We start from the raw sequence: 10,413 nt of genomic DNA on the forward strand, positions 1-10,413 counted from the left end.
GTTGGAGTCCTGCTTTCACACATTTTCCTCTAATGCCTTTTTATCATGGTTTAACAACAGTCAGGCTAATGTATTTTCTTTACAAATGTGCAGAAAATAAAGAACATGCTCAAATAGAGTAACTGTGTCTCCTGTCTGAAAACCCACCCCAGCCATGTCTTTGGCTAGAGTTTGAGTCCCTGAAATAATAATGGATACCATTTATTGAAATTTACTATTTGGATAAACTAATGGCACTTGAATACCTGAATAGTAGGGTCTTAGATTTGGGCTTCCTATTTTAGTATCTGTTATGTATTCATCAGGGTTACATATACAGGGAATATCCACTAATTACCCCAAAGAATGATCCCTGAGATAAGCAGTTTGAATGAAACAAAATTAAATACATATATATTTTTATATCTTCCTCACAATGTGGAAATAAATCAAACTTTAATAAGTATAATGTGCATTAGGTTATTAATATATACTCTTATTAGGATATAAAATAAGTGGGAAGAATTAAAAAAATTTTAAGAGGTTGGAATTTTAGGGGGAAATTGAAAAACAGAAATGAACAAGAATATATGTACAGATGTGCATGAGAAAAAAATACTGATTTTTAATATTCTTACAGAATAAGGAATGAGACAGTTGATGGACTGTTCTAGTAGAACAGAAGACTATGCAATCATTTCAAGCATGTTGGACTAAGAAAATTAAGGGCAGGACCTATATTCCACTCATTTGCCCCCTAGGAAATGAAGCTGCCTAAGAAAGAAAACATGACCAACTCCAATTATTTTTCACAAGCAGTGTGTGGAATTGTGTTATTATTCAATAGAAATTCAAAGTAGAAAAGTACCTTATTATAGTTGCAGACACACCAAGAAATTTCCAGCTGCAACAACTGTATTATTAGAGTGAGTAGAAATATTCAGAAGTGAGTGTGTTTACCTTAAAATATCTAAATGCCAGATGTAAAGTGTTTGATCATTTAACATTTCATCACTAGTGACAGAGCCCTGATTCCAACCCCAGCAATCTGCTTCCAGAATCAGCGCTCTCACCTTACCAGACTGTCTCTCTATTGATTATTTCTTGTGACTTTAGTCCTGGATTATTTTACCTCCTCATGTTTAGAAAGTCTTTAATTTTTATAACAAACAGAAATAAATGCTTAAAGTATTTTGAAGCCCTTTTAACTCTTGAATGATGAGAAGTTTTCTATCTTTATCATGATGTACTTAAGTTTCCCTGATCCTCACTAGCCTCTCTTATGTGCAATAGAAGGATTTTAATAATTGCCTCACAGAGTTTTTTTTTTTTAATGACATTAGATATTATGAAAGTGTCATGGAGCTCCCTTACCTAGATGGCTGTGGGACTACGTACTTGATACTCTAGATTCCAGAATCTTAATGATCAGTTAGGGTCCATCCAGTCCCAGAATCTACTTAACCAATACCTGGAGAGGCTCTTGATTTGAGAACTTTAGAAATACAAAAACTTTTTTTGAAAATCATTACATCCATATTTGGTTTTAATCACATATAGCTTCTTATTTATATGTGCTGCTGCTGCTGCTAAGTCACTTCAGTCGTGTCCGACTCCATAGACGGCAGCCCACTGGGCTCCCCCGTCCCTGGGATTCTCCAGGCAAGAACACTGGAGTGGGTTGCCATTTCCTTCTCCAATGCATGAAAGTGAAAAGTGAAAATGTGTACTACTTATCAATTTATTGCCTCTCAGGTCCAAATTTATACTCCAATATCTGCTCTGTCATCAAGGATGGAATTCTGTGAGCATCTCGCCTTTACAGCAGGCTTTTTCAGTAGAGGACACTAGAAGGATGTAGCAGGCTGAAGGGGGAATCTGCTGTCATCAGAGGGTGCAAACTCAGGAGTGTGTGTTTGAAAACAGGGTTGTGATCTGCCCCAGCCAAGAACCCAGAATGTGTGACACTTCCAGATCCTCGCAGCTCCAGCCCATCTAGATGCTGTACACTACAGGTCTCCTGCCTCCATAGGCACCTTCACTCGCTCAGCGCACTCCAGTCCCTGGTCACTAGCTGAGGCTCACCTATACTCTGCCTGTGCCTGGAGGGCTCTCCTCTCTCTGCATGTCAGTGTGCCAAGTGGGACAAGTCTGCACTCCCCGAAGGTTGCTTCCTTGTTTGCCCACTTAGAGCAGATCAGACCTGGTCCAGGAAAACCAGAAAACTTCTCTGGCACACTGTGGGATGCAACCTCACCTTCTCCAGTGAGGTATGAACTTAGCCTTGGGGAGGAAGTCGTTCTTCCAAATTTGGCCTTCCTTGGGAACTCTCAGTCTCAGCCTTCGGACACTATATATAGTTTTCATAATACCTTATGGTTACTCTTTGGTTATAGTTTCATAATCCTTTAATATTAAACTTCCATTGTTTAAATCACTGTGTGTAAATCAATGAAGTCAGAACACTGCCTCACACCATACACAAAAATAAACTCAAAATGGGTTAAAGACTTAAATATAAGACACGATACCATAAAACTCTTAGAAGAGAAATAGGCAAAACATTCTCTGACATGAACTGTAGCAATGTATTCTTAGGTCAGTCTCCCAAGGCAATAGAAATAAAGGCAAAAATAAACAAATGGGATATAGTCAAATTCATAAGCTTTACTTAGCAAAGGAGACCATAAACAAAATGAAAAGTCAACCTATGGAATGGGAGGAAATATTCTCAAATGATGTGACAGGCAAGAGGTTAATTTCCAAAATATACAAATGCTCATACAACTCAAAAGCAGCAAAAACAAACAACTGAACCCCCAAATGGGCAGAAGATCTACATACACATTTCTCCAAAGAAGATATACAAATGTCTAATAAGCACAAGAAAAATATTCAGCATTGCTCATTATTAGAGAAACATAAATAAAAACGGAAATGATTTGTGTATCTACATGATTTGTATATCAATGATATACATGATATATGATATACATGATATATATGATATATGATATACATGAATCGTATATTTGTGGATCACCTTACACTGGTTAGAATGCGTGTGTGCTAAGTTGCTTCAGTTGTGTCCAAAGCTTTGCAACCCTATGGACTGTAGCCTGCCGGGCTTCTCTGTCCATGGGATTTTCCAGGCAAGAATACTGGAGTGGGTTGCCATGCCCTCCTCCAGGGGATTTTCCCAACTCAGGGATTGAATCTGCTTGTCTTACGATTCCTGCATTGGCAAGCAGTTTCTTTACCACTAGTGCCACCTGGGATGCCCCTCTGGTCAGAATGGCCATCATCAAAAAGTCTACAAGTAGGAAATGCTGGAGAGGGTGTGGAGAAAGGGGAACTCCCCTACACCGTGGTGGGAATGTAAATTGGTATATCCACCATGGAAAACAGTACGGAGGTTCCTTAAAAGACTAAAAATAATTGCCATATGACCCAACCATCCCACTTTTGGGCATATATGCAGAGAAAACCATAATTTGAAAAGATACACACATCCCTATGTTCATAGCAGCACTATTTACAAGAGCCAAGGTGTGGAAGCAACCTAAAGGGACGACGGGTGAATAGATAAAGAAGTTGTGGTACATATATACAATGGACCACTATAGAGTTATAAAAAGAGATGAAATGATGCCATTTGCAGCAACATGGATGGACCTAGAGATCATCAGACTAAGTGAAGTAAGTCAGACAAAGATAAATATCATCTTTCACTTATACGCGGAATCTAAAAAAAATGATACAAACGATCTTATTTATAAAACAAACTGACTCATAGACCTAGAAAGCAAGTTATGGGAGCTTATGGTTACTGGGGAAGCAGGGGGAAGGATAAAATCAGGAGTTTGGGATTAACAGATACATACTATTATATATAAAATAGATAAATAACAAGGACTTACTGTATAGTACAGGAAGCTATATACAAAATCTTATACAAACCTATAATGGAAAAGAATCTGGAAAAAATATATCTGAATCACTTTGCTGTATACCTGAAACTAACACAGTATTGTAAATCAGTTATATATATGTGATCATATATTATAATGTATATGATGTATATCAATTATACTTCAATTAAAAAAATCACTGTGTGGTTTCTGTCTTGCAATTGGACCTGAATTCTTACATGATATTTATATACAACAAAAAATGAAGAATATACAATGAGTTTTGGTTTTAGACCAGTTCCTCCTCTCTAAGAGTTTCCAACCTGATAGCTTTCTGTTGTTTTTTTTTTTTCCTTTTCTCATTTCTTCCCTCCCTTCCTTCCTCTCTTCCTGCTTCCATCCTTCTTTTTCTTTCAGCTCTGAAGATGGCTGGATAACATGAGACTTCAGCATCTCTCCCTAACCTGAGGGTGCTATCATGGTGCTATAACCTGAGAACATCATGGTGTTCTGTTGAAGAGACTCCACTTTCCTTTCCCGATGCCTCTGCTTGCTCTGATTATGAGAGGGGTTTTAAAACTGATCTGGCAGGGAGCTTTTTCAGTCTCAGGATCTTGCAAGCTAATGGACCCTCTCATTCCTTCAGCACCATGACACTTCTTGTGTAATCCCACTATATGGTACAACTTCCCTTCATTAAATCAACTTCTTAATGTTTGGCAGTATTAGAAATGCTGGAACAGAAAGCATTATGTAAGACATGATGATGTTAAGTGGAAAACAGCAAAACATTAAAAATTTATAGTTCCTGAAGGACAAATTATAAAGGTCTGTCCCTTGGAAGTTTCTATTGATTGACAATGACTATTAGTCTCCCACTGGGAGAGGCCAATGAAAAACTATGCAGATTCTGGAACAAACTTTGCATTGGGGCATTTGAGGGAAGAGTGAGTTGTGCACAAGTAAGGCAAGCTCTTCCTTCAGATGAGGAGCTGCTTTGTAACTTAGCCTCAAAGGTCTAATGTCTGAGCTCCTGGGATGACCCTTCTCAAGTCTCACAGCTTCCCACATTCTCCTTTCTGTTCCCACAAAACAGTTATGCACTAGCCTCTGCAATTAAACATTTAATAAATGAGAAAAACAAGCTAGAAACCTTCATCTCTTACTTATATTGTAGAAGAATAATATGAGAATGAAGGTGAAAACTATGAACATGAAGAGATTCTGTGCTTTTTCCTAGGACAGTATTCCCCTCTACTGGTGAAAGCCTGTAACTATTTTTTCCCCACCAAAGCTGCTTTAAAAAGAAGTAATCAACTAAGATGTTTGTTTCTGTGTTTTAAGGGAACACTGGTATTTTCTTACACATATCACATTATTTTTAGAGCCTGAAAAAAATCCCCAAGGAAATCATCCTTTATTTTTTTTTTTCACATATTCAGTTCTGAAAATTTCTTCCCCAAACAATACCCTGGTGTCTGGGGAGACACTGCTTTTTGTTTTTTTAAATCAAAAGAGCATTTCTCTCCCAGCATGTGTATTATTTTCTACAGAGCCTAACTAATTATAGTTTAGGAGGAAGTTCTTTCAGTATTTATCCCTGCAGACCCTCCTCTTAGTCTCCCCAGAGAATCATCCCCAGTGCATATGTACTGCAGAATTGAGAAATAATAGGTGTCTGGTATCAGATTCAGTTGACTTAGTAAAGATCTTTGTGACCTAAAGTTGAACCTATCCCACTGATTTCTGTTTTCTGAGAAATGTTAAGTCAGAAAACCCTGGAGGAAGTAGACTATTCTAATGACTCACCTGGGAAAGCCCAGAGAAGGTGCCTTATTAGACTCAAAGAGGCTAACTGAGCCCTACAACTTCTACAGGTATTAACACTGGCATGCTTTTTGCATTGATATTTGACATAAGGAAGAAGTAGGAAATATGTAAATATGGGAGAAAAAAGAAATTGATGTTTGGATCAGATTCCTCTCATCATTCATCTGGACATTTTGATGAAGGCAATAGGTGAATAATTAAAACAAAGTGTTTACACACTGTTTTCAGGGTATTACTTGACTATCCTTGCTATCCTAAAGGGCCTGCATCATGTATTATGTGCATAAATATTTAAATTCATCCTTATAGTACACTAATAATTATTTCAAACTCAACTCCCAATTAAGTTTGAAACCTTGGTGTTGTTTTTCCAATGTTTTCCCTCTCCTCTTTGAATTGCATATTTACTCCCTTCTAAAACTAATACTATTGTGGAGAGTGTCAAAAACTAAAGAAAAGTTAAAAACCAAGACTCTCAAAGAGATAAAAACGAATAGTTGTTAAAGATTTTATTCTACACGTTAACCAATAATGTTATCTGAAAGGTGGATTTGCTTCTTGGCAGATTCTGAGCCAACAGACATCACTAAGCTGAAGACTGGGAGAAGGGAGGATTTATTATTACTTGCACCAGGTAAGGAGAACATCAGGGGTCTTTCCCAAAGAAGTGTCTCTCTGAGCAGCAAAATTAGGGACGTTTTAAGCTAAGGGTATGTGCATATTAATGAAGGGGCTTGAGCAGAGGAGAATTTAGCATAGAATTGGGGCAAAGGACTATAAAGTCCAAGCTTCAGTTGATTGAAATCTGGTCAACATCATCCTTCCATCCTTCATTTGACTGGGGGCCTTAGTTCTGCAGAACTCAAAAGACCTATATCAGATTGTTATGTATATTCCTTGAGGAACTAGGACTGTTTTATTGCTGAACTATGGTTGACTGCTTTTCCTTTGCTCCTATATTCCCTTACTTCCCTTAAGAACACCTAATTACTGAGACTTGCTCAAGGGCAAGCATTGTGGCCAGACTTAGATCACAAAAACAGCTTAGGCCAAAATGGATCCTCTTATGTCAAGAAAGCTATTCCTGCTTCTCTTTCTCTGGGGACCTCCAAACCTATGTACTTACAGTGATGATACTGGACATATGTCATAACTCATTCAACAAAATCTGAAGAAACAGACACATTTATACATCAGGAATATGGAAATGAATGTGTACATAGAGGCAAAATTTATTTTCCCACAGGGGTATGTGCGTGTGTGTGTGAATGTGCGCTTAGTCACTCAGTCATGTCCGAGTCTTTTCGACCCCATGGACTGTAGACTGCCAGGTTCCTCTGTCCATGGGATTCTCAAAGCAAGAATATTGGAGTGGGTTGCCATTTCCTACTTCAGGTCCCTATCCAAGGAAAGAACTTGCATCTCCTACGTCTCCTACATTGGCAGGCGGATTCTTCACCACTGTGTCACCTGGGGAAGGTGAATCAGTTGAACATCTACTGAACAAGACTCAATTTGTATGTTAATAGACAAGAATTATTTTACATTGTTACTTCTTATCTTCAATTTACACAGTTGCAAAAGCGCTCAGGGACAATAAAAGATGGCTGCTGCTGCTAAGTCAAATCAGATAATCCTGAGAGTGGTCCCTAGATGCCAGACAATGCGTAGCCTTCCAGTGAAGCACAAAATTTTTCCTGTAAGAGAAAGTAATTTCATGCTTGATGCTCTTTCCTTTCTCGGTTTTCTTAGAAAACAGGCAGATCCAAGACTCACTCTACAACTTCTGAGCTTCTATATCAGATTTTTCTTGTTATTTCTCACCCACATGAAATAGTGAAACTGGGTAAGAATTTGCACAATACACATGCGAGACAGTCCATAGTTTGAAGTTTTTTCCTCAATGATGTTTTATTTAACTGTGAAATATACACTTTTCTTTTGTTCCTTTGCATTCGTTTTATCCACTTAGCAAATATTTGCCAGTCACCTGTTTATCCATTTTCAGGTCTGAAAAAACAGAAGTAGATCAGACAGGGTCTCTGTTCTCAAGGAATTTGAATACAAGAGATCTGAATTTTATTTCAGACACTCAGAAGTATAAGATAACAATATAATTTATTTTCTTTAAATCAATGGTATTCTTCTGAATCTGAGACCCATTACTTGTTTGGCAAATCATTTAATTTCAGTCATTATCCAGCTTCTGTGGGGTCATCTGTAGGTCCTAACAGTAATAATAATAATAATAATAATAATAAAAGCAAAATATTTGTGGGGCTTGTCTGTGGTCTTCAGTCCCAAAGGAGAAAACTATGCAAACCTCTGCAATGCAGTAGGCTTTCTGGCAAGCTCATTTATGTGGGTTGTCTCTGCTTTTGGTTGTCTTTGACTAGGTTATCTTACAATTCCATTAAGATAGAAGTTAACTTGTAGGACAATAATAATAATGAAAATTATTATTGTGCATACTTGTATGCACAGCTAAGCAAATGACTCCTGTACATGACTATGAAAATGAGTTTTGACAGAATATAAATCTCTGAAAGCCCAATTTTCATTTGAACCATTTTTATATAGCTTACTGGTTCATTCTTTACTATCTAAACCACCAGGGAAACCCCTAAATAAAATACTGATGTGTCCATTTTCTTTTTGTGCAAGAGTCATGTTTTTATCCTCTTTTAAAATGTACATAGTCTGCTAACCAAAATAATACAGGAGGCTGGAAATAAGAGTTTATTTGGGGTCTTAAGAATTCCAATTCAGGAGACACAGAAAGAGTGCTCTGAGGAAGAGAAAGGGTTGGGGACTTATAAGGACAAATTAATACAACACTGTAAGGCAACTATATTCCAATAAAAAACAGTTTAAAAACAGCCATGAGATTGTTAGTTAAGCATTGCCTGGCTGATATCGACTGGATGGTATCTGACTGGTATCAGCTTTGATACCAGTCAGAAAATATTTGTTCTTAAGGAATCACAAGTTGTTTTGGGCTAGGGGTCCAATAAATAGACTGTGATGAGTTATTTTAAGCAAGGGTCCAGTAAGTGTCTTGAATTTCTGGCAGGTATCCTGGATAACTTTATCAGGTAAAGAGGTCAGATTCTTTCCAGGCTGAGACATATTTAAGTCATACTTCTTCAGTTGCCTCCTGGCTCCATTTAGAGAGCTCTTAGCAATACTGACTCCATTTTGATTTTCCTTTCACACGGCCCATGAATATGATCCTACTGAAGCTCCCACGTCATTTGAAGTGGTTTCCAGCCTCAGCAGGGATGATATCCTTGCTAGGGATCTGTAGATTTAGGGCTGTTGCATGGTTGTGCAGGTTTTATACTCAGTTCTGGGAGGCACCATTTACGGGGAGCAGGAGAACATTTTTTCAGACAGTAAATACGCCACAGGCCATAGGTCTCATGGGTCTCTGTCATAACTACTCAATTCTACAGTTGCAACTGTATACAGCTATAGGCACTACTTTAGTAAATACAGAGGGCTGTGTGCCCCCACCCCTCCACTTTTATTTACAAAAGTAAGTGCCAGTGCATGGGCTGCAGCTTGCCAATTCCTGACATACACCATGTCTGCTTGTCAGGAGTCCCCCCCAAGTGAGTGAAAGTCAACTCTTGCCCGACTCTTTGCTACCCCATGGACTATACAGTCCATGGAATTCTCCAGGCCAGAATACTGGAGTGGATAGCCTTTCCCTTCTCCAGGGGATCTTCTTAACCCAGGGATCAAGCCCAGGTCTCCCGCATTGCAGGTGGATTCTTTACCAAAGCCCCTCTGGAATGCTCTAAAAGGATGAGAAGTAGGGCCTCGCCATCCATCTGTCTTTCCTCTTTTCTCCTACTCACTCCTATAAAGCTGCTTGATTTATTTCCTCATTATCCTCTAGTATAATTTTCTCAAAAATTTTGGGCTTTTGAAAATGAAAGACAGGAGGCAAATTATCAGGAAATTTCACTTTGGTCTCATAATGTCCCTGAATTAAAGGACCAGATACAGGAGCTACTTTAATAGAAACAAAGGAAAAATTCAAGACTGAAACAAACTGAGATCTCAGTAAGCTACCCTGTCACAGATATAAGGCCTATTTTTTTTTTTCTATAATCATCATTTTTAAGATGTTCTTAATTTTGTGAAACATTTTATGGTTTTCTTTTTTCCCACAAAATTGTGATCATGTTTTATTATATGATAACAATTTTTGTTAATGATATATCATGATTAATACTCATTATATAAAACTGTTGTAGCCACACAGTTTGTTTCTGGGAAACAAACTCACTCAGAAGGACAATGCAGATGGTGGAGTGCAGTTTATTACACCAGTGGGCCCAAGGCAGAGTCTCCTCTTAGCCAAGAACCCCGACCAGTTTTTGTGAAAACCATATACCCTAAGTGTACTTGCTCAAACCCACCTCCCCAAATTCCTTGAAACTAGTCTGGACAAGGTAAAAGAGAGATACGATCAAAGTTAACCCATTATTCATGTGTCACAAGACTAGATAAACAGTGTATATTTAAGTGAAGAGGAACTAAAAAGCCTCTTGAAGAAAATGAAAGAGGAGAGTGAAAAAGTTGGCTTAAAGCTCAACATTCAGAAAACGAAGATCATGGCATCTGGTTCCATCACTTCGTGGCAAATAGATGGGGAAACAGTGGAAACAGTGTCAGACTTTAT

This window comes from Bison bison, unplaced genomic scaffold (genome assembly GCF_000754665.1).
Source record: "Bison bison bison isolate TAMUID 2011002044 unplaced genomic scaffold, Bison_UMD1.0 scf7180017864168, whole genome shotgun sequence".
In the NCBI taxonomy this organism is placed as follows: domain Eukaryota; kingdom Metazoa; phylum Chordata; class Mammalia; order Artiodactyla; family Bovidae; genus Bison; species Bison bison.